Consider the following 26,158-nt stretch of genomic DNA (forward strand, 5'->3'; position numbering starts at 1 on the left):
AAAATTGATGAAACAGAATGATGGTTCCTCAATTTATCTAGCCATATGACTCAAAGTGTGTGTGGGGGTGGAGAAGAGGGCAATTTTGGAAAGGCTAGAGGGTTACAAATTAGTACAAATAAAGGAATCATCACTATAGATCTTTCATGTACTAAAAGAACAATAAATTATTCTGCTAAACAACTTCTGCCTATAAATTTGACAACTTAAATGAAAAAACAATTCATGTGAATGTACTATGAAAGCATGCTTAAAAAGAAACAGAAACCCTAACTAGTCCTATGCCTATTATAAGAATTAAATTTGTAGTTAACAAACGTTCCTGCAAACAAAACCCCAGATCCATATGATTTCGTAAATGAATTCTATCAATTACTTAAAAACTGTATATTACTATCAATTTTACACAATCTTTTCTCAAAATTTTAAAAAGGAGGAACATTTCCAAACTCATTTTATGGGCCACGAATACCATGATAATAAATTCAGAAAAACATATCAGAGGGAAAAAAATACAGCCAAATAACCCTCATGAACATAGACACGCACACAATAAAAATTAAAATATATAGCAAATCAAATCCAACATGTGTTAAATACATACGTATAATATACATATATGTGTGTATATGTGTATGTATAATATATGATATAATACATATATTATACATATAATATATGGATATGTATAATATACATATATATTTAACACATATATAACATATATATATTTAACACATGTTGGATATTACACACACACACACACACATGATGACCAAATACATTTATCTCAAGAATGTAGGTTTAGCTTACCGATTAACATAAACAATGTAATTCATTCTATCAACAAACTAAAGAACAAAAGCCATAATAAGATCATTTCAAAAAATACCAAAAAAATAAACCATATGAAAAGATTCAAAACGACTTATTAGAAAAACTTTCAGCAAACTAAGAATATAAAGAAGCTTTCTTAAAACAATAAAATCCATCTATGAAAAACCTATAGCTAACATTATATTTAATAGTTAATGACTGCAAACTTTTCAGAAATAAGGCAAGGATGTCTTCTCCAACCATATGTACTCAGCATTGTATGGAATATATCTGTAAGGTCTGTACACTTAAAAGTAGAAAATTGACATTTTTTTTCAAAAAAGAGAAAATAAAACTAAAACCTAAAGAGATGTAGAAATGTATCATTTTCAAGGACTAGAAGATGTTAATTCCACCCAAATTTTTACACAATCCTAAATCAAAATTGTGACTTTTTGTTAGACCTTCACAAGCTGATTCTAAAATGTACACGGAAATTAAAATGGCCTGTAATAGCCAAAACAAATCTGAAACAGAACAAACTTGAGAAGCCCTAAATGACCAGATATTATGACTTACTACAAAGCCACATAAATCAAAACAATGTGGCACTGTTGTAAGGATGAACATATGCATTAACAGAACACACAACAGAAAGTCCAGAAATAGACCAAAATAAATCAAAAAAATCGAAAAATGGTCAACTGATTACAGACAATAATGTCAAGACAAATACTGGGGGAAGAACAGTCCATACAAATAATGAGGAGTAACTAGGTATTCATATGTAAATAAATGAACCTCAACTCCTACTTTACATTGTTAACAAGTTAAATCTATAAAATATCTACGAAAAAAATCTTTTTGACTTGAGATTAGGCAAATATTTTTAAACATACCACAAAAGGACAATCTACATTAAAAAAATGATAATTTGGACTTCTGCAAAATTGATAAACTATTACGAGAACAAAAAGACAAACCACAGCCTGAAAAGAAATATCTAGAAATCACATATCTGATATAGGACTTGTATCCAGAATATATAAAGAGCTCTCACATCTTGAAAATAAAAAGGCAAATAATCAAAATTTTTAATGGGCAAAATATCTAAACGTATTTCAAAAAAAGACATAAAAATGTGCCATAAGCACATGAAAAGTGCTCAAAATCATTTGTAATTAAGAAAATGCAAATTAAAACCATGGTTAAGCTATCATATACACCCACTAGATTCCAATAAAAAAGACTGACAGTACCAAGTGTTGAAGAGGATATGAAACAGCTGGAACTCCCACATATTTCTAGTGTGAATACAAAATGACAGCCACTTCGGAAAACTAGTTAGCAAGTTTCTTATAATGCTAAACATACAGTTACCTATATATCGCAGCAATTCCACTCCTAGATATTTACCCAAGGGAAATGAAAACATAGGTTCATGCGCTGTACTAATATTCTACAAAAATAAAAACAACCTTACTGGGAACAACTAGAAACAAGCCTCTCTTGCTTAAGTCTAGTCTCATCACTTTAATAAAAAGTAAATTTTTAAAAATCATTGTGTAGCTACTGTGAACAAAGCCCTATATCAGATATCCACTCCCTTTACCCCTGCCCTTTCCACAGCAGCTAGATGATCTTTTTAAAACATAAATGTCACTCCTCTAGTTTAAAGCCTTTCAAATGGCTTCTCACTGCTCCTTAACAGAATACTAGCTCTTACAGTGTGTAAAAGTGGAATAAATCTTCACGTGTATCTCACCAATTTCATTTCGGGTTGCTCCCCGCCCTCCCTCCCCTTTGCTCATTAAAGACTCCAATCGCTCAGATTCTGATCAGCTCCTTACCAGACCTTGTTTCCGCCAACTCTCAGGCCTTGTGCTTACTGTTGCCTGGTCTGCAGCGCTCTTTCACTGGCTCTATGCATGATGTGAAAGCTGACCTAAGTGGAGCCATTTTAAAACAATTCCAGAGGAACTCTCATGCAGGTCTTACTCCTTGAACCTATGGAATGTCTAAACTGGGCAAAAAAAGCTTTTGGACTGGGACACACCAACACTGCCTTACAAACTGTGTGTAAAGTCCTGACCATAAGAACTGATGATCATGAACATTTTTCACAATCAGTAACCAGCCATGTGTAACTCGAGAGTAACCTAGCTTCTTAGTACCAACAGAAAATCCTTTTTTCTAGTCATGTAATTATTTCCCTTTCTCTTCTCATAAAAAACCTCCTGACTTTATCCCATAATCTGGACATAATTTAGGTTTCTGCTTGATTCTGTGCCCTCGGAATGCAATTCTTTTTGATCCCAAACACTTGTTGCCTCTCACTTTGGCTTTTTATTTTGAAGGTTAACAAAGACCAGCTCTTTCTCACATTTTAGGTCTCATTTCAACTGTCATCTCTTCAAAAAGGCATTCACTGTCTGCTCAACCCAAATATGTCTCCATTATTTTATATGTGTATGTGTGTGTGTGTGTGTGTGTGTGTGTGTCTATCCCTAAGGGCAGAGTCTTAGTCTTGCACTCCATTATATATGCTTAGTGCCTACCTCAGTGCCTGGTACGTAACACAACTTTCATGCAAGAGAGCCAAGAAATTCAAGTAGCTAATGAATCGATTGCGGCCATGCACTGCTAAGAACAGGGCTATGTTCTCAGAAACATATCTTGAGGAGATTTCATCGCTGTGCAAACATAGCATGCACTTACACAAACCTAGCAGGTATGGCCTACTACACATCTAGACTACGTGGTATAGCTTATTGTTCCCAGGCTACAAACGTGTACAGCATGTTACTCTACTGAATACTGTAGGCAACTGTAACACAGTGGTTAAGTGCTGGTGTGCCTAAACATATCTCATCACAGAAAAGGTGCAGCAAAACTATGGTATAATAGATTGAAAAACAGCATACCTGTGTAGGGCACCTGCCATGAGTGGAGTGTGCAGGACTGGAAGCTGCTCTTGGAGAGTCAGTGAGTGGTAAGTGAACGTGAAGGCCTCAGACGTTACTGTGCACTCCTGCAGACTTTATAACACTGTGCACTCAGGCTATACTAAATTGTAAATTTTCTTTCTTCGATAAATTAAACTTAGCTTACTATAACCTTTTTATTTATGAACTTTTTTTTAACTTTTCTACTCTTTTGTAATAATACTTAGCTTAAAAAACATTGCACAGCTATACAAAAGTATTTTCTTTATGTCTTTATTCTATAAGCTTTCTATTTTAATTTTTTTTTAAATTATTTTTAATCTTTTTGGTTAAAAACTGAGACACAAACACACATATTAGCCTAGGCCTACACAGGGACAGGATCATCAGTATCACTGTCTTCCACCTCCACATCTTGTCCCACAGGAGCAATAACACCATAGAGCTGTCAACTCCTATAACAATGCCTCCTTCTGGAACACCTCCTAAAGGGCCTGCCTGAGGCTCTTCTTGAGGAGTTGTCACTCTCTTCAGAAATATACCTATGCTAATTTGTTTGGTTTCTTTTTGTCATCATAGATTTGCTTGTAACAAATAATGCCTCATGAATATTCCTCTCTATTAATGAAAATCTTTTCGTGTTGGGGGTCCATGTTTTCAAGCTTTTTAAGGAGCTTGTTCAAGTCTGAAAAAGCTTCTGCTAACCCTTTCTCTGTGAGTTTTCTTGGGAGGTTCTTCTTATTCTGCAGTTGCAGCTATGTGTTACAGTTATCATCTCAACAAAGCTTTGTTGATTTTTGCGACCCCCTCATCCTTGGCAAATCCTTTAAGTCACAGGCTATGACATCATTAGGTGACAGGAATTTTTCAACTCCATTATAATCTTATTGGACCACATATATACCATCCATTGTTGACCAAAACGACATTAGGTGGTACATAACTGTACTACAAAGCATATTTCCCAATTAGATAGATTAATACTTAGATTCTAAAACAAACTACTTTTCATTATAAAACTTTAAAATCCATTCACAATAACCCTGATTTCATATTTGCATGTGTGCATATATACACACACAGACACACACATATACACATATGGCAGTATCTATTTACAAAGAAATTTTATGGAATCAATCATATCAAAGTCTAACTCACAAAATGACAGTATTTCATTTCTAATCTTTTAAATTCTAATTATAAATAATACTTTAATATCTGAGGTCATTCAGAGTTGACTGTTTTAATACAAAAATATAACTTTAGTTATTCAATTTAAATGTAACTGTAACAAATGATGACTTTTAAATGGATGAATAAAAGATAATCAAAGGTTATATATTTTTAAAAACTAACATACATCGCTGTTAAATATACTGTTACTAAAATAAGGTTATTATATAAGTTCTCTAACAGACCACAAAGAATTTTTAGAATAAAGGTCTTTTATATATATATATATATATATATATATATATATATATATATATATGTATATATGAAGTTTTAAAATGAATAACTGAAATTCTAAAATATTTTTGCAATTATAATGATTCTCGATTTTCATAATATTAAGGCTTTTTTCTCATGATTTTGTTTTTTTTAGATCACATGACTTGAATTAAATAACATTATATTATTTAATGACATCAGTTATACAGAATAATACACTTTAGTACACATAAAAGAAAAATTAAACTAATATTGAAAAAGAATGAAAAGTAGTTATATACACTGTGAGTTGGTTTTTGGTATTTGCTTTTTAAGGATTCCAACGAATCTCACAAACAACTGAAAGCATATTACAAAAATGAACACCTACATGTTTAAAGTAAATTTTGTTCATATATGTAATGAGTGCAATAAAGCTTTACTTTGTGGGGAAAAAAATAAAACATCTAAGTAAAAAGAAGTAGGAAGTAATCATTTTCATTTTGTTTTCTTACCAGTTATTCATGTCTTACATGATTAAATTATCTTAGAATTCTAGAACTCGGGCATTTTTTAAAAACTCAATAATTACATGCACAACTAGGTTAGTTTTACAAAAATAAACAATTATTAAAATGTATTAATCCAAGTCATAGATTATCGGTAGTCAGTTACTACCTAAAATATCCATAATTATACAATCTTCTTGAACTATATAAAGGTTTTAACAGGCTTATCTCTCCCATACCTTTCTTTATAATTTGCTTCCCATGAAAATAACAGAACCTATATTATGAATGAAAAGTTTAAAAATGCAAGAATAAAGTTTTAACTAAACCTAAGAGTTGACTTTTAGCAGTAAGAATGTATATATATAACATGATATATATCCCTCAAAACGTCAATTTCTTAAAATAATCATCATCCTGAAGGCCTCAGGAACAGGCCTAATAATGTAATGCTTTGGCATGTGCATTATCTTCCCCTGAAGGCCACTGGGCACACAACCACTGAGATCCTGGGGGCTCGAGAAACTTTCACCTCTCCCTTTTAAGGAATTCAAATTGGCCTTGCCCATAATATGAGCTATTATCAGTGATAACCTTTTTATGAACAATGTATAGAGAAGGAAAAACTTCTAATTACTAAATATATACTCTTCTCATTGTCCTGCAAACTGCCTTTCTGCTCACTGGCGCCTTCATTCCACGACTCAGTATGTCCTCTATACCTCATTTTATCCTTCTGTCTCTGAACCTCTCCTGTAGATGGTGCCTCTGACTCACATATGTGCAGTTCTGTACATATGCATGTAATTAAATTTGGCTATTTCCTCTTATTAATTTCTATCATGTCAATTTAATTATTAGACCAATCAAAAGAACCTAGAAGGGTAGAGAAAAATTTATTCCCTCCCTAAAATCCATCTGCACCACATTATAAATTAAAAATAAATAAAACTATCTTCCTAAACTAAAACTTTCTCCATAATTACCCTGTGCCCTGTCATAAAAACTTGACGCCTTCACATTACCTGACTCGGGCTTTTTTCTCCATTCCAATTATCAAGCGCTAATATTTCTTCCTTACTTATCTCATACTCAAACCTTCTTCATTTTCTCTGGCTACCATATCAAGTAATTTCAAAATTCTTCTTTTTGGCCTCCTTATGATACCTTCCTGCTTCAAGTCACCATTGAATACCATTGCCAAATTCATCTTCCTAAAAGAGCACTTAGATCATAATATTCATATTTTCAACTTTTTTACTAAATTAATTTTTATTTATCAATTATCTGAATATCTAAATGATCTGAATTATCTGAATTTATTGTCTGAAATCCTGCAATAGCTTCTTACAGAAGTACTGATCAGACCCAAAGGAGTAATTTGGAAAGAAAACTAGACCTCTGCTAGAACCTATGGACAGAAGTACATTAGTTTAGTATGTTAGGTACATCAGTTTATTTATCCTCTGAGTCCTGGTTTATGAGTCCACATCTTTATTATGATCTCTGAGATCTTCTGGTTCTAGGATGCAAAGTACTACAATCTATACTGAGAAGACTGTGATGTATGCAACAAACTGTTATATAGAATCTCATGCCTCAAAGGGTAAAAATAACTTGAGATAAAGTTTTTTATTAATAACAACCAGGACAGCAATGTGACTTCTCAGAGGACTGTTTATATCCTAATGAGAAGGCATTCCTACTTGAAAAGGATTTCATTAAGAAGAAAAAAGGAATAAAAGTAAATAAATCAAGCATTTAACTAAAAAAGTTGGGAAAATTTTTTTAAATGTAAGCCCAAGTAAGTTATAAGAAAAAAATTATAAATGTAAAAGCAGAGTTCCATTGGATAGAAAACAGAAAACCTGTAAATTCACTAAATAAATCTATAATATGATTCCTAGGAGAAAAAAGTAATAATATACACAACCCTCAAACAAAAAGAGAAAAGAATCTGAAAATTAAAAGTGAGATATAGCAAATCAGTAGACTTGTCTTATAAGACTTGTGTTCAATCTCTGCTAATAAACTTATAGAGAGAAAAGGAATTAAATGCTTCTCAAAGTGTATCTCTGAGTTGTGGGTTTATAAATCTTTTTTTATCTTTAGATATTTTCCAATTCTATAAATTTTCTAAGAAGAAAATCTTTTATAATCACAAAAGGACGTACATTTCTGGGGGAAAAGGGTATAAAACTCTCAGTATCAGGGGTTACATATAAACACTACACTAAAAAGTCCCTAAAAAATATGACCCAAATCTGTCTTAATAACCCCTCCATTAGCAGCACCTATATAGTATACACTGAAATATTTGAAACTACTTTATATCTATTAAACAAGTATTTAATATAGCTTTGGTGATATTAGTATATTCAAAACCAAGTTTAAAATAATATTTACATTTTTAGAGCTTTCAATTATATAGTCCTGTAGCCTTTTTGATAAAGGACTTCATGCCAATTCTTCCTCAAAAATAACCCATCCCCGAGGTGCAGCACCAGCAGCAAACCTGATGCCGTTCAGCCTTCCACGTCTGGTTCCACTCTGATTCCTAAGCAGTCCCCTCCTTATACAATTTCTCTTTTTTATATAACATGGATATTTATCAAGTTTCCTATCAGAAATAAAGCTTATTAAAGGAATATGATGGAGTTCCAGGGAGATACTGAGGGTGACACCTATCCAAAAAAAAAAAGGAACAATTCCCTAGCACAAGGCTAAATAAATAATCACTGTTTTATTTTTAAATGCTATGTAAAAAGTGGTTTTTACTGACCCATAATTGATCACAACACAAATCTTTGGAGCCAGGCTAACTTAGGATCAAATCCCAATTCTGCCACTTACCAAATTCATGACTTGGCAGTTAACTTCTCATTTCCTCAACTGAATCATTCCCATCCACACACAAACACACCAAAATCCACCCCATCTTTAAAAAAAAAAAAAATAATCATTGACTCTGCCTCGCCCTTCAGCCAACAGACTATTTCTTTACTCTATGGAATCCTCATTTCGAAGATTTAACAAAATTTGAATTGTCCCTGGTCCCAGTACTTGTATTGCTTCTCTGTCCATACTCACTTCAGATGACTTCATAAGATCTCATGGCTTTTAATATCAACTAGATATTACTGACTCACAACTGTGTATCTTCGGCTCTGACTATTCACAGCCTCATATATCCAACTGATTTCTTGTCATCTCCTCTTATATGAGTAATAGACACCTAACGTTTAACAGAGCCAAGAACAAATTCCTCATCTTCCCATCCCATCTCTATATTAGACCTCTAGCAAATTTCCAGTTTCAGTCAACGACAAACGTTCTATCCTCCCAGTTAGGCCAAAAGTTTCAGAGTTGATCATGGACTCTTCTCTTTCTCACATGTCCCAGCCAATGGCTAGCAAATCCAGTTAGCTGTGCTTTCAAGAATCTCATCAATTCTTACTACTTGTTCTGCTATCACCGTTATCTGAAAATATACCTCCTGTCTGGTATACTGAAAGAATCTCTTGAATGGTTTCTCCATATCTCTCCAACCAGCCTAGGGCTTATTCTCAGGACCGGTTTTAACAGGACTGATGTGAGCGTTAAGCAGATCATATCTGTCCTCTGCTCAAAACACTCCAATGGCTTTTCAACTCAGCTGCAATAAAAACCAAACTCATACTTGATTTGCAATCAACATGATCTGCCCATCCTCCATCTCTCAAGTCTAATCTACCAACCTCACTTCTTCTCCAGCCATACAGTTGCTTTGACACTCTCCACTCATTCATGCCTGCTTGCTGTTCCTTCTGCCTGCCATGGTCTCCCCGCCACACACCACACCCCACCCCTTCACCCCCCGGCATATCCACATGGCTCTCCCCTTTCAGGTCTCTCTTCAAATGTCACCTTATCAATGAGGCCATCCGTAAACTACTTTACTTAAAACAATTAAAACCCAGAACTCCTTCTATCTTTCTTTCTAACCTTATTTTCTCCATGGGAAGTTTCTATTCTGACATATAATATATTTTAGGTGTTTCTATTCTGACATATAATATATTTTAGGTGTTTACTTTATACCACCTATACCTAGTATGTCACCTCCATGAGAGCAGAGACTTTTGTCTGCTTGTACACTGTTTTACATCTAGCACCTGGCACATATTTGCATTTTATAAATACTGGTTGAATAAATGAATTTAGTCTGTTAGCAAAATATACAGAACCCAATTCCATTGTGCTCCCATTGGGAATTATGCAAGATGGACAAAATATGAAAACAGTATTTGACAACATCAGAAAGCTAACAATAGAACAAGCAAGTGCAAAGCCAAATCCAAAAAGGAAGAAAGCTCAGAGAAGTAAGCCCAGTACTGGAGCTATTTTTCCGCTCAAGGCAAATGGCCACTGTAAAAGAAACAGCTGAAAGGCTGAGAATCTAAACATAAATTTTAACATACCCACGGAAACAGTGAAACAAATCTTGTAGTTCAGAGACTTACAAAGGAAGGACCCTTACAAACACCCCAGGCTTTCTGCTTGCCGCACTGAAGAGCTACTCCCCAGGACTAAGAGAAGGAGAAAAAAATAGCCCGAACATGCTAAGTGAAAGAAGCCAGTCACAAAAGACCACATATTGTATAGTTCCATTTACAATAAGCAAATTCATAGAGACAATTAGTAGATTAGTGACTGCCTGGGGGTGGAGGAATGGGAGATTGAGAGTTACAGAGTTTCATTTGGAGGTGACAGAAATGTTCTGGAATTAGATAATGGTGATGGTTGTACAACAATATACTAAAAGCCACTGAATTGTACTCTTTAAAATGGTTATGACAGTAAACTATATGTAATGTGAATTTTATGTTAATTAAAAAAAGAAAAAATAGACAAGCCCTTGCAGATAAGTTCGAATTATCCAATTCATGATTAAATTATAACAATCTGAGACTGCTAGGGTCTAAAGCCTTGGTGCCAGCCTAAACCAAAATATGGTTATTAAGATATGGGATGGGATTCCAGTCAAGATGATGGAGTAGATAAATGCTATACTCACCTCCACTCTCCCATGACCACATCAAAATTATGACTAAATTATAGAGCAATCAACCTGTAGAACCACCTGAAGACTAGCTGAACAGAAGATCTATAACTAAGGACATACAGAAAAAGCCACATCGAGACAGGTAGGAAGGGTGGAGACATGAAACAGGCTGGGCCCACACCTAGGAGTGCCGGCTCAGAATCAAGAGGGCTATCTCGACTACAAAGGTTCCCCTGAGGAGTGTGGAGTCCCAAACCCACACTGGGATCCCCAACCCAGAGCACCAGTGCCAGGAAGAAGAGCCCTGACAACATCCTGGCGGGAAAATCATCAAGGATTCACGTCATCTGAGTGAGACTAAAGGCTGCTGGAAATCAGACATTCTCTTAAAGAGTCCATGCACCAGACAATCCTTGCTCACAAGCACTCACCCTGGGCTCTGGCGGTTCCAGAGACATACAGGTAGAGACTGAATTGTGTGGCTTCTGGGTGAGGGCTGGAGGGACAGCCACCATTGTCAAACTGCTGAGTCCTCCTCCGACACCGCCGGGAGACAGGTGCCATCTTTTCTGTGTTGAGCCTGTCACACATACAAGCATTCTCTCTCACACACACGTCCAAATATGAATCTGCATTAGCCTGGTGAATACCACTTGCTCCACCCTGATTACTCCCTGAGTCCCCACACCGCCAAATTTGTACAACACCAGAAGCTCTTTCAGCACAGGCTGCCCAGCCAGCTCGCACACCTCCAGAGGCTCTCTTGGCAGCAAATAGCCAGCCTCGGTCCATGCACCACCTGAGGCTCTTTCAGCAACAGGCAGATAGCCATGGCCTATGATGCAGACTTTCCTAAACTCTCTCAAAGGTCCACAGGCCCCATGCAGATGGAGGCTGCCCTCGGTATGCATGTGCCTCTTACTGAGTGGCTCCAGACTCAGAACTGACACCAAATCTAAATCTGTGTTAACCAGGTAACGTCAACTGCCCAACCCTGGAAACTCCCTGGAGTTTCACACATACCACCCAAGGCTCTTTCAGCACATAAGCCTTACTCACAGCCCATAGCAGTGGCAAGCCTAGGGGGTCCCCTGTGCTTCAGTGGCCCCAGGCCCAGTACTAGAGGCAGCTGGCTTCGGTTCCCAGTACAGACTTCCTCACACGTCTCCTGGCACAGCACAGGAGCACAGGCAGCTACCAATGTCAGCTAATCCTAAGACAGTCACAGATAGCTTTTCTCCTGTTCTTTTATTTGGGACATGTTTCTTTTTTTCTTCATTTTAGCTCCCTCTCCGTGTTTGTTTCTATGTATTGGATAGATCTGCTACATTACTGTTGGCCTTGGCCTGCACCAGAGCCCCTCCAAAGAGTACCCAGAACCAATACATCAAGTGGTTAGCTTCAGATCACACAAGAGCACCACCCAATTTGCTTCACAAACAGCACATCCAAAGGGTAGTCTCAGCAAGCACCAGAGCCTGTTGTGGAAAATGCTGCTCAGTGGGGTCAGCCCACAAAGAGCAGCTCATATACTATGGTCATGGCCAAACCTCACAGCCAATCATCCTGAGGGTCAATCCGACCAACTGAGGTGCCAACAGCAATTAAGACTCAACTACAACAGGAGGGCACACACAACCCACACACTCCTGGAACACTCCTGGAGAACCCGGCTTAAGTGAGCAGGCAGACAGAGCCACTGGGCCCCACAGGACACTTACTATGTAAGCAACCTAGCAAAGACCAGGAAATGTAGCATATCTACTCAATACATAGAAACAAACATGGAGATGCAGCCAAAATGAAGAAAAAAAAAAAGAAACATGTCCTAAATGAAAGAACAAAGGAAAACAACTAAATGAAACAAAGGCAAGCAATCTGCCCAATACAGAGTTCAAAACACTGGTTATAATGATGCTAAGAGACTCAGCAAGAACTTCTATAAAAAGATAGTAAGCATAAAATAAGACATAGGAATCATTTTTAAAAAGTCAAAAATGAAGAATACAATAACTGAAAAGAATACACTAGAAAGAATCAACAGATTTGGTGAAGCAGAGGATCAAATCAGCAAGTTGGAAGACAATGTAGCAGAAAATACTCAATTGAAACATAAAAAAGGAAAAAGAATTTTTAAAAATCAGGATAATTTAAGAAGTCTCTGAGACAATATCAAGCATAGCAATAGTCGCATCATAGGTATACCAGAAGGAGAAGAGAGAAACAAAGTAAGGCATTGAGAACCTATCTGAAAAAATAATGACTGAAAACTTTCCTAACCTGATAAAGGAAACAGACATACAAGCCCAGGAAGCCGAGGGAGTCCCAAACAAGATGAATCCAAAGAGGCCCACACCAAGATACATTATAATTTAAATACCAAAGGTTAAAGACAAAGAGAGAATCTTAAAAAGTAGCAAGAGAAAAGCAATTAGCTACCTAAAAGGGAGCTCCCATAAGGCTGTCAGCTCAATTCTCAAAAGAAACTTTGCAGGCCAGAAGGGATTGGCAGGAAATATTCAAAGTGATGAAAAGCCAGGACCTACAATCAATATTACTGTACCCAGCAAGGCTGATATTTAGAATCAAAAGACAGATAAAGAGCTTCCCGGACAAGAAAAAGCTAAAGGAGTGCATCATCACCAAGCCAGTGTTACAGGAACTGCTAGAGGGACACTTCTTTAAAAAGAAAGGAAAAAAAAAGATAAAAAATATGAACAATAAAATGGCAACCACATATCTATCAATAATTACTTCAAATGTGAAAGGATTAAATGATCCAATCAAAAGACACAGGGTAGCTGAATGGATAAGAAAACAAGACCCATATATATGATGTCTATAAGAGACCCTCTTCAGGAGGAAAGACACACACACACTGAAAGTAAAGGAAAGGTAAAAGATCTTTTACACAAGTGGAAATCAAAAAAAGCAGGGAGAGCAATACTTAAATCAGACAAAATAGACTTTAAAATGAAGGCAATATTAAGAGACGAAAGAGTATTACGCATAATAATAAAGTGATAAATCCATCAAGAGTATATAATCCTTGTAAATATTTATAAACCCAACACAGAAGCAACTGCTCATAAAGGAAATATTGACAGACATAAAGGGAGAGGTCAACAGTAAAACAGTCATAGTAGGAAAGTTTAACACTCCACTGAAAACAATGAATAGATCTTCCAGACAAAAATTAACAATGAAACAGCGGCCTTAAATAATACATTATACCAGACTGATATAACTGATACTTTTAGAGTATTTTACCCCGAAGCAGCAAAACATACATTCTTTACAAGTGCACATGGAACATTTTCCAGGATAAATCACATTAGGCCACAAGTCTCAATAAATTTAGATCAAAACCATATCAAGCATCTTTTCCAGCCACAATAGTATGAAACTAGAAATCAATTACAAAAAAAAAAACCAAACTGGAAAACATACAAACACATGGAGGCTAAATAGCATGCTACTAACCAATGAACAGGTTAACAATGAGATCAAGAAAGAAATCAAAAGCTATCTTGAAAGAAATGAAAATGAAAACATAACGACCCAAAATCTATGGCAGAGTAATACAGACCTACCTCAAGAAACAAGAAAAATCTCAAAAGAACAATTTACCCTTACAGCTAAAGTACCTAGAAAAAGAACAAAAAAACAAGGCTCAAAGTGATTAGAAGGGAAAAAAATAATAAAGATCAAAAAAGAAATAAATGAAATAGAGTCTAAGAAAAACAACATAAAAGATTAATGAAACCAAGAGCTGGTTCTTTGACAAGATAAATGAAATTAAGATACCTTTAAACATATTCAGCAAGAAAAAAAAGAAATTTAAAAAGGCAGAAATGAAACAGAAGTGACAACTGATAGCACAGAAATATCAAGGATTATTAAAAAATACTATAAACAATTATATGTCCACAAATTGTACAATCTGGAAGAAATAGTAAAATTTCTAGAAATATACAATCTTCCAAGACTGAATCAAAAAAAAAACAAAATGTGAATTGACTGATTACTAATGACTATGAATTGATAATAAAAAATCTCCCAACAAGCAAAAGTCCTGGACTGGAAGGCTTCACAGGTGAATTTTACCAAACATTCAAAGGAGACTTAACACTCATCTTTCTCAAACTATACCAAAAAATTCAAGAGGAGAAAAGGCTCCCAAGCTCATTTTATAAAGCCACCATTACTCTGATTCCAAAACCAGATAAAGATGGACGTTACAAAAAAAGAAAATTACAAGCCAATATCCCTGATAAACACAGATGCAAAAATCTTTAACAAAATATTAATTAGCAAACCGAATTCAGCAAGACATTAAGAACATCATACATCATGATCAAGTGAAATATATTCCTGGGATGCAAGGTTGGTTCAATATACACAAATCGATTAATGTGATACACCACATTAACAAACTGAAAGATAAAAATCCTATGATCATGTCAATAGATGCAAAAAAGCGTTTGACAAAACCCAGCATTCATTTATGACAAAAACTCTCAGCAAAGTAGGAAAAGAGTGAACATACCTCAACATAATAAAGGCCATATATGACAACCCACAGCTAACATCATACTCAATGGGAAAAGCTAAAAGCATTTTTTTAAGATCAAGAACAGGACAAGACGTCCACTTTCATCACTTTTATTTAACATATTATAGAAAGTCCTAACCACAGCAATCAAACAAAAAGTGAGAGGGAGGGAGGGAGGGAGAGAGAGAGAGAGAGAGAGGAAGGAAGAAAGAAATGGCATCCAAATTGAAATGGAAGAAGTAAAACTGTCGTTATTTGTAGAGGACATGATATTATATACAGAGAACTCCCAAGATCCTGCCAAAAAACTATTAGAACAGATAAATTAATTCAGTTAATGTAGGAGGATACAAAATATTCAGAAATCAGTTGCATTTTTATGCACCAATAATAAATTATCAGAAAGAGAAATTAAGAAACAATCCCGTTTATAACAGCACCAAAAACAATAAATACTTAGGAATAAATTTAACCAAGGAGGTAAAAGACCTATATTTGGAAAATGGTATTATCAAAGAAAGAAACTGAAAAAGATACGAATAAATGGAAGCATATATCGTGCTGATGGGTAGGAAGAATCAACATCATTAAAATGGCCATACTACCCAAAGCAATCTACTGATTCAATGCAATCCCTATCAAAATACCAATGACATTTTTCACAGAACTAGAACAAATCATCTAAAATATTTATATGAAACCATAAAATGTCCCGAACAGCCACAAAAATCTTGAGAAAGAAGAACAAAGTTGGAGGTATCACACTACCAGGTAGCAAAATACACTGCTATAGTATCAAAACAGAATGATACTGGAATAAAAACAAACACACAGATCAATGGAACAGAATAGAGAGCCCAGAAATAAACCTACTCCTATGGGGTCAACTAATTTATGACAAAGGAGGCAAGAATATACAAAGGGCTAAAGACAGTCTATTCAATAAATGGTGTTGGGAAAACTGGACAGATTTATGTAAAAAAAAAAAAAATCAAACTAGACCACCTTCTTACACCATACAGAATAAACTCAAAATGGATTAAACACTTAAATGAATGCAAGACCTCAAACCATAAAACTCCTAGAAGAAAACAGGCAGTAAACTCTCTGATTGTACTCAGTAATATTTTTTCTGATATATCTATTAGGGCAAGGGGGACAAAAATAAATAAACAAACGAATGGGACTACCGAAAAGTATTTACACAGCAAAAGAAACCAACAACAAAATGAAAAGACAACCTACTGAACGGGAGAAGGGATTCGCCAATGATACATCTGATAAGGGGTTATCTAAAAGTTATAAAAAACTCATACAACACCAAAAAAACAAACAATACAGTTATAAAATGAATGGACATCTCAGCAAAGAGGACACACTGGATGGGCAATAGGCATATGAAAAGATGCTCAACATCACTATCATCAAAGAAATGCAATGAAAACCACAATGAGATATCACCTCACACCTGTCAAAATGACTATGATCAATAAATCAACAAACAACAAATCATATGATCATATGCTGGCAAAGATGTGGAGAAAAAAGGGACCCTTTGTGCACTGTTGGTGGTACTGCAAATGGGTGCAACCACTGTAGAAAACAATATGGAGGTTTCTCAAAAAATTAAACATAGAATTACATTATGACCCAGCAATTCTACTTCTGGGCATTTATCCAAATAAACCTAAAACACTAATTTGATAGGATCTATGAACCCCTATGTTCACTGCAGCATTATTTACAATAGCCGAGATATGAAAGCAATGTAAGTGCCCACTAATGGACGTATGGATGAAGATGTGATACATTTATACAAAGGAATATTACTCATTAAATAAAAAGAATGAAATCTTTCCATTTGTGACAACATGGATGGACCTAAAGGCTACTATACTAAGTGAAATAGGTCAGAGAAAAACAAATACTATATGATCTCACTTATATGTGGAACCTAAAGGACAAAATAAACCAAACAGAAACAGACTCATAGATGCAGAAAACAAAATGATGGTTGCCAGATGGGAGGGGGGCTGTGGGACTGGGTGAAAAAAGTGAAGAGATTAAGAAGTATAAATTGGTAGGTAAAAAATAGTCACGAGGATGTGAAGTACAGCATAGGAAATACATTCAATAATATTATAACAACTATGTATGGTGCCAGGTGGGTACTACACTTACCAGGTATCACTTTGTAAACTAACAAAGCAACACTGAATGTCAACTGTACTGAAAAATAAAATTTTGTCTATAGCCATGCCACCCTGAACAAGCCTGATCCCGTCTGATCTCAGAAGCTAAGCAGGGTAGGGCCTGGTTACTACTTGGATGGGAGACCACCTAGGAAGACTAGGTGCTATAGGCATAAAAAATAAAAAAATAAGAGATTGTAAGCTGACGAGGTCCTTGCAATCTGCGAGGTCAACCAAGGGTTGCCTTGCCTAAAAAAATTAAAAAATTAAAAATAAATTTTTAAAAAGAAATGGGATGAATAAAATGGACACTGATAGGGTTAAAACAGAGGTTTTAATACAGTATCCAAAAGTTGGGTAGGAAAAAGAACCCCCACCCTGTTCACCAACATTAAAGGGCCCCAAACAAATCTACTGTTTACCTCAGTTTGAAAAAAATTTTAAAGCCCAAAGGCAGAGATTACAATGAGAAACCTGACCAGAAATACCATGAGAAAGTTATTAGAGTAATCAAAATAAATACTGACAAAAGGACAGGGTCCCTTGCCTCAGTCTCTCACTGGGGACCTAAAGCCTTTTGCATCATAGTAAATATATTAAGTGGGTAAAAAAGAGAAGTTTCTAGGACTTTATAATAGGCGTTCCATGAACTGTGGTACCAAAACCTATGGTGAAGCCCTGACTTGAGCTATAATTAGACTAAAAGAAGGAAAATATATTGGATAGCATATATAAAAGTTAGAATGTTTAAGCAGGTATTATGTAAAGAAGTTACATCAACTTTACCCAAATATTTATGAGAATGGATATTTTGTCTGGCTGACGAACACTAACCCCTACCTAGTATTATAAAACCAAGTTCTATTAGAAGCTACAATTAGGAATGTAAGAATTGACAGAATTAAGGTAAAGGTTTATAGGAGAATTGGGTGTATCTGAACAGGCTTTATGTGAAGTGCTCCAGTCTCTTTCACCTGACTGTATTATGGGGAAGGGCACTGCATCTAACTGGGAAACATTCCTCCTACCTAGTATGGTAAAACAGAAGGCATATAAATCCACCCTCCAAATAATAACTGCACATGCTAAATAGGAACCAGTAAGATTGCCTAAACCCGCACATACAGAATAGAAGCTGGAGTGCTGGCAGGGGCAGATTCTCTGTGTGCCACCCTATGTGGAGCGGAGACTAGGGCTTGTAAGGTTTATGGCAAAAGGCCGAGGGTTTGCCTCCCAGCAAAGACTACTAGAACTCTGGACTAGAGAATTTACACCTCAGGGACATTTACTACCTTGCTATTGGACATTATTAATTGAAGCTACCACTCTGACTACAGGACATGAGATGATATTAAAACCTGAAACAGCCATACTATCTAGGATGATGTCAGAAAAACACTCTAATAAGGGTGGTAGTGCCCAGAAGAGGAATATAATAAAATGATACGATTTACAAAGGATTGTGCTGCCTGGAGAATGCAAGGAGATTCTAAGGAGCAGGCAGCCTCTCTTCCCCCAGGACTGACTCGAACTGTGTGAGGAGCTACTGGATTCTACTGTCACTTGGACAGTGACCTATAAAAGCAGTTCTTGACTGACCAACAAAGAGCTGCTTGGTTTGTGGATGGCAGTCCCAAGGTGAATAGACAACGTCCTGTTTGAGTAGGGCATTAGAGCAGGGCATGCTGATGCCCATCAAAACTCTCAAATTCAGAAGTAACTGGAATCGACACGCAGATATCCCCATGTCTTAGGTTGGTGACCTAGTCCCATGAAATGAGTAGTGATGGGGGCACTGCAACAACACAGAGATAGATGGGCGGAACCTGGACAAGTTCCTCTTGCACCTTCTGAGGCACAAAATGCCATTAAGCACTGTTCTGTTGGCCTACAAGAGATACAGAGACTGCAGCTGGCCATATGGCAAACTGCCTAGTAGGAAGGCCCTGATTACAGCTGGCAAATCAGACTGATGCTAGTAGCCCTGCATCTTGAAAGGAAAGAGACATTGACTTTGAACGGAGCCTAGCTTACCTGGTGCTAGGTACAAATGCTTAGTGTGCTACAAAATAACCAGAACAGACAATACTGAACCAATCTGGACAGCTGAAAATCATTTCTTCAGACAAGAAACACACTTTACGAGCCTAATATCCAACAAGAGGCAGAGGCAGAGAGATATCCTCCTCAGAGTAGCAGCTTGATAGAGAACTGGAATGCAAAATTAAGAGTGGTTGTCTAAAAGGGAGGGAAATAAAGGCATGAAGCACTTGCTTACACACAGACAGGTAGATTATAGATAGAAAAAATTCTGTTTTATAATCCATGTAAAATGTTTACAAAGTATCTGATACATACTAAATGCTTAGTAAATTATAGGTGGTATTTTTTTTATTATGTTATTGTTTTCCTAGGCAAATCTAATGTTAGCAAGTATATCTATTTATCCTTCTCCCAAACAGGACCAGAACCACAGCTTACTATTTCATTCTCCTCTACACCTGTTTCTCTTCTAACTCCCATGGAATTTTTAAACTATATTCAGATTTAACATGTTTTGCTGCTTTCAATATGCATCATCACATCTGTACCCCCTACTTTATCTCAGTCCATTGCTCTTCTTGCTAGAGTACACACATCATTAGTAATTCTTTCAGCAATGATCAATGGACAGAACAGTTTATTTCTATCTTATTCTACAATGTTAATTTGTCTGAACAGGACATTTCTAGATTCAAAGTTATCTTCCCCCAGCCCTTTTATTAGTGCACTGTCTTGTGGAATCTGATGTTGCTGATAAAAAATTTGCTGTCCATCTGATTCTCAGTCCTCTGCAGATAAGCTGTTGGTATTTTAAATACATGTAAATATACACCGGGAAAAAGAAGATATAGACACATCTATGGACAGCAGGCATCATAGTTTATTTTGCATCGCCCTGATTACTAATGAATGAGAGCACAGTATAACAGTTAAGAGTCTGGACTTGGAGGCAGACTGCCTGGGTTAAAATCTAGACAATGATACTTACTGGCAAGTTACTTAAACATGCATATGTGCTCAGCTTCCACATCTGTAAAGTGTGAGTAATAACAGTATCTATCTCATAGTGTTGTGAGGTTTAAGAAATAGTCAAATGAATAAATTCAGCCTCATGATATTAAATCTCCCCCCCAAAAAAAAACTGAAAAATTCACATATAGGCTTCCATTTTATAAAGTTGTTTTTTCCAATCTTAACTAAATAGTAATAAAATGGTTGAGGACCACATATGTATTTTAAAATGTAAAAATGAAGAGAATAATAAATACAATATTCACAAAATCGGTTACTCGACAGAAGATGAGGAAAATGGGATTGGAAAGTAACACAGGAAGTTTCAAGTTTCATCAATCTTACTAATACTCTCGGTCACAACTTGGAGGGTGGGGTCATGGGTATTATTTTATTATTGAGAATGGGAACTAGATGAGGAAAAGAAGGTCATTACATGGTATTTCCCAATTATATAATATCTGAAAGTATCTCATCATACCACATCTGATCACAAGTCTTCATATGCATTAGAAAAAATCGGAAAGGATATGCATCAAAATTAAAAACATTAAGAAATTATTGAGACACACTAAGAAGCCAGATAAAAGTGAAGATGAGTTTCTAATTGCCCAATCAAAATGATTATGTGATTTTTACCCCCCGATTTTTACCCCCAGGGAGACATACAGCTAGTATAGAGTACATACCTCTATATGTTTTCATGAGACTACCAAAAATTAAGAGTGCCAAGGTCAAAAAAGCCAAAGATTCTTACATAGTGTCTAACTGAAACAGTATTCAACTGGATCTGAATGATAAAAAAAAAAAAAAATGAAGTAATGAGATTTAAGAAACCCGATGTCTCAATCAGGGCATAAGTCAGGTTAGTAGGAATGTAGCATAGAAAGGTATGTTGGTATCGGAATAAGCAATGAAAACATTCAAAATTTTTAAAACAACAGTTCTGGTGATTCCAAGGTTCGATGTCTGCCCTTATATACTGGTTGCTAAAGTGGCATGAAAATATAAGTTGTCAGAACATGCACAAACTGAGAGGCCCACTATACAGAGGACATTTACCTGTGAGATGAAATGACCCATGATGTTTAGGAGAAAGAACAGCTACGAAGGAAAACAGTGAGCCAGGTGACAAAAGTCCTTGAGCAATATCCTACGGGTTACTAGATAATGGCAAGAAGGACAGGAACAAGTATGATAAAGCAAGCATGGCATAGATTTCAAAGTGAGAGGAATTACTGAAAGAAAGTGATTTTAAAAAGTGATCTGGAAGCAAAACATCTAGAGAATGCCAAGAATGGCAAGTTCTTTGCTCATCTTGAGGTACACTGAACTTAAGAGAATGAAAAAAGCACTTAGATTTCAAGAAAGGAGGTAAAAGAATAACGGAAGGGAAGGGTAGAAATACGAAGAAACTTTCATGATGGAAAAGGAGTCAAAGATGGAGAAACAGGCAAAAAAAGAAAAGGCCGTTTTTTTCACCTCTAAGATTCTGCACATGCTTGAAATGCCCTTTTTAATCTCCTTGATGGGGCTGATAGTATTCTGCTCAGGAGTTATTTCCTAAAGGAAAGCATTTTCTAACGCACATCCCCAGTTTCCATGTACCTTGTGCCTAAAGCACACGTACCCTGTGCCTAGCTTTATGAAAGGATTTGTCAACGTATAATTGTTTTTGTTTCATTATCTGTCTACAACTGGATTAATGTGATCGGGGTAAAAACCATGAATTTAATTGCTTTGACCCACCATAGTGCCTGACAAACAAGCACTCAATAAATGGCGAACACATGCTGAATCATTGCACTGGACCAAGTTAACAGAAGAGGCAACTTGTTCACATAGGCTCGTATCGTGGGCAATGCCCATGGAAGAACAACATGCAGAGCTGGAAGAGGTGAAAGTATGGCTTAGAATTAACCTCAAGGCATCTAGCTGAATAGTAAAATAGTATTTCAGTCAAAACGAATACAACTTGTTTTTAAGTACTGAATTTTTTTTTCTTTTTTTTTTTTCTGGCTTTATTGAAATACAAGATGAGTTGCTCGTATTTACATTGCACAATTCAATTTTTTTTCAATTACAGTTGGCATACAATATACCAGTTATATAGTGATCAGAGAGCCACATAATTCACAAAGTGATCACCCCACTAAATCTAGTACCTTACTTACCCCTTACATATTACAACATTATTAACCATCTTCCCCATGCTACACTCTACATCTCTATGTCTATTCTGCAACTATCCATTTGTACCTCTTAGTCCCTTTGCCTTTTTTGGCTCTTTCAATCCCTCCTCCCATCTAGTATCCCTCAAAATATTTTCTGTGAGTTTATTTCTGCTTTTGTTGTTGTTGTTGATTTTGTTCTTTAGATGCCACATGTACGTGAAATCATGCGATATTTGTCTTTCTCTATCCGACCCATTTCGTTCACTGCAATACCCTCTAGGTCCATCAAGGCAGTATCTTTTTCCATCCCCTTCCTTTTAGTCTGTGTGTGTTTTTTAATCTGAAGTGAGTCTCCTGAAGGCAGCATATGTAAGGGCCTTGTATTCTTATCCATTCAGCCACTCTATCTTTTGGTTGGAGCACTTCTTTTCCATTTGAGGTACTTGTTGATAAGAATGTAGTTATTACCATTCTTTATTCGTTTTTGATACATGTTTTTTCTTCTTAAAGAAGTCCCTCAACATTTCCTATAATACTGGCTTGGTGTTGATAAATTCCCTTAGCTTATTTTTGTCTGGGAAGCTCTTCATCTGTCCTTCGACTCTAAATGATAGCTTTGCTGGATAAAGTATTCTCGGTTGTAGATCCTGGGTTTTCATCACATCGAATACTTTGTGCCAAGCCCTTCTGTCCTGCATAGTTTCTTTTGAGAAATCAGCTTCCAGTCTTATGGGTGTTCTTTTGTAGGTAACTATTTTTCTCTTGCTGCTTTTAAGATGCTCTCTTTTAAGTTTTGGCATTTTAATTATGATGTCTTGGCCTCTTTGGGTTCCCTTTTTTTAGGACTCTGAGCTTTCTGGGGTTACATGTCTATTTCCTTCACCAGGTTAGAAAAGTTTGGCATCATTATTTCTTCAAATAGCTCTTCAACGTCTTGTTTTCCCTTCAAGTACCCCTATGACACAGATATTTTTACATTTAATTGTGTCCCACAGGCTCCTTAAATTATTATTATAGTCATGGCTTCCTTTTTCTTGCCATTCTGATTGAGTGTCCTTGGCTTCCCCATCCTCTATATTGGTTATTCGAACTTCTTTATTCACCCTATTTATTCCATTTAATATGCTTTTCATCTCAGATAATGTGTTCTTCATTTCTTTGTTTTTTATCTTTGTTAAAGTTCTCACTGAATTCATCTACATCTCCCCTAAGTTCATTGAGCATCCTTGTAACCAGTGTTTTAAACTCTGCACCTGTTAGATTGCTTGACTCCATTATTCCTAGATCTCTGCTCTGTTCTCTCATATGGTTTCTGCTTCTTTGTCTTCCCATTTTGGCTGCTTTTCTGTGTCTGTTTCAACCTACTAAGGAAAGTTCCTAAGTTTCCCAGTCTTATTAGTGTGGATTTGTGAAGCAGGTGTCCAGTGGCACAGTCATGAGAGGGGTTCAGCTGCAGGCCAAGTTAAGCCCCAGCCTGTGCCCCTCCAGGGCCACCTGTTAAGATTCAGCAAGCAATCCACAGATGCTGTGCTTATAGTTGCCTCAAGAGGCCACACCAGAGACTGAGGCCAGCTGCCTCCAGTGTGAATCTAGGCGCTGCCCAGCAAGGAGCACCTGACTCCCGGAGGATACACCTGGATGTGGCTTGGGTAGGGTCACAAGCTGAGGGAGGCGGAGTTTCGGGGAATCCTCTGGGCAGGGCGACTTCTGTTATCCAGTTTGATGACGTTTCTGCTATAGCAGCGTTGTATCCACACACTGGGAGGGTGGAGAGTTCAACAGAGGAACAACGGATATCGCCGGGCACTTCTATAACAAACAAGCCTCACCTCAGCCCCCACTCCAATAACTCATTGTCCCCCTAAATCCCTGGTGCCCCTGTGAAGCCGACCGGTGCTGGTGCTCAGAGTGAGCAGTTCCATCACTACGGAAGTCTGCTCGTGGGCACGGCCCCTTTAAGAGGCATCTGCCGCTGCCGCAGCCTCCGTCCCACTCAGCCACTTGGACCGGCAGCCCTGCGTCCTCCAGCCGTCCTACCTTCTGCCCTTGAAGGTTGATTATTTCTCTCCCTAGCTGCAGTGCTCCTGTTCCTCTAGATCTCAGGCGATTATCCCTGCTGTCTGCCCCCTTGTTTCTGTCACAACTTTAATTTGTTTGCAAAAGGGATGAACAGAGCCTCTATCACCTATGCCATTTTTTTCACTACTGAATGTATTTTAATTCTCAAATCCGTATTCACATTCTAAAACCTAAGCTTAACAAAACTAAATAAAAGTGTTAAATATTAATTAAAATATTATTTTATTATTAAAGCATTAATTTAAATGACTAAAATAGCAAACTTAATTTCTATGCCCACTTTATACATAGCTTTGTCATCCCTGAGTCAGTGAGGGAACACAAATAATGGATTAAATACCTCTCACTGACCAAAACCCGCTTTTAAATGTTATTCTGATAAAGAAATTATTGAATAAACGCAGGACTAAATTTTACTCGTTTTGTTTTGTTAGAGTATTTACAATATTTCCCTAATTCTATAGTAAAATAAGAGGTGTGATATTTTAGTTACATGACTTTATCAAGTATACACTGAAAAATATCTGATAAGCATGAAGCAAGAGGTGTGTCTATATAAAAAGGAGTAAAAATAAGACAAATGGCACTCTGAAAAAGGTACCATGATGTATCTCATTGATTCCATTATAATGAGGTCAGCTGGAATTGGCACTAAGCAGGAAAACATAAAACTCTGAAGATGCTGAAAACTCTTTCATCGGTATTTACCACTATTAGCACAACATACAACATCTGACAGAGAGCTGGATGTGCTGCTGCCAGAAATTACAACGAATGCAACTTCGAATGATGGCTTCACAGTATTCAGCCTCAAAAGTGAGAACCTTAGAAGGTAAAAGATTTTTTGGTAACAGCTTCAGTGATATTTAGTTGGAGAAGGTTGACAAAAATACAAAGAATAACATTGTTTTTGGTTTTTCATCAAATGGATCATTAGGCAAAAGAATACAGTAAGTTTGAGGGCTATCATGTCTGTAGCTCATAAATATGTACACTATACAGCACAAATATATTAAAATAACTACGCTCATACACAAGAGTGTTCGAAATATTAGCTTACTGATTTACAAAAGAAAATAAATACCATTTTGGGAACAACAATAAGGAAAAATGAGTTCATACACCAATGCGCAACAAAATCATACTACGAGCATTTTAAACGTGGAAAATATTTTATTGTAGACTATTCCAATTGTTCCTTTTCATGGAGACCCTAGGCCTTTATAGAGTCAAATGGGTAATGTTCTCAACCTACTTTTAATACTTCAAAAAGTCTAAAATACTACAGTCCCAAATTAAAACTGTATGAGATTTCCTAAACATCATCTCACTTTGTTCTTCACTGATTGTAGATAA

General features: G+C 36.4%; 1 protein-coding gene and 1 non-coding gene across 13 annotated transcripts in view; one reads left to right on the forward strand and one right to left on the reverse strand.

Annotated features, from left to right (window-relative positions):
- Positions 1–26,158, reverse strand: part of NBEA (neurobeachin) — a 629,692-nt gene that overhangs the window by 573,650 nt on the left and 29,884 nt on the right. The gene's annotated exons all lie outside the window — the stretch shown is intronic.
- LOC120610710 (5S ribosomal RNA) lies at positions 17,550–17,668 on the forward strand. The gene has a single exon (XR_005654984.1). It is a non-coding gene; the product is annotated as a 5S ribosomal RNA (ribosomal RNA).

Source organism: Pteropus medius, unplaced genomic scaffold (genome assembly GCF_902729225.1).
Source record: "Pteropus medius unplaced genomic scaffold, Ma_sr-lr_union100, whole genome shotgun sequence".
NCBI lineage: Eukaryota > Metazoa > Chordata > Mammalia > Chiroptera > Pteropodidae > Pteropus > Pteropus medius.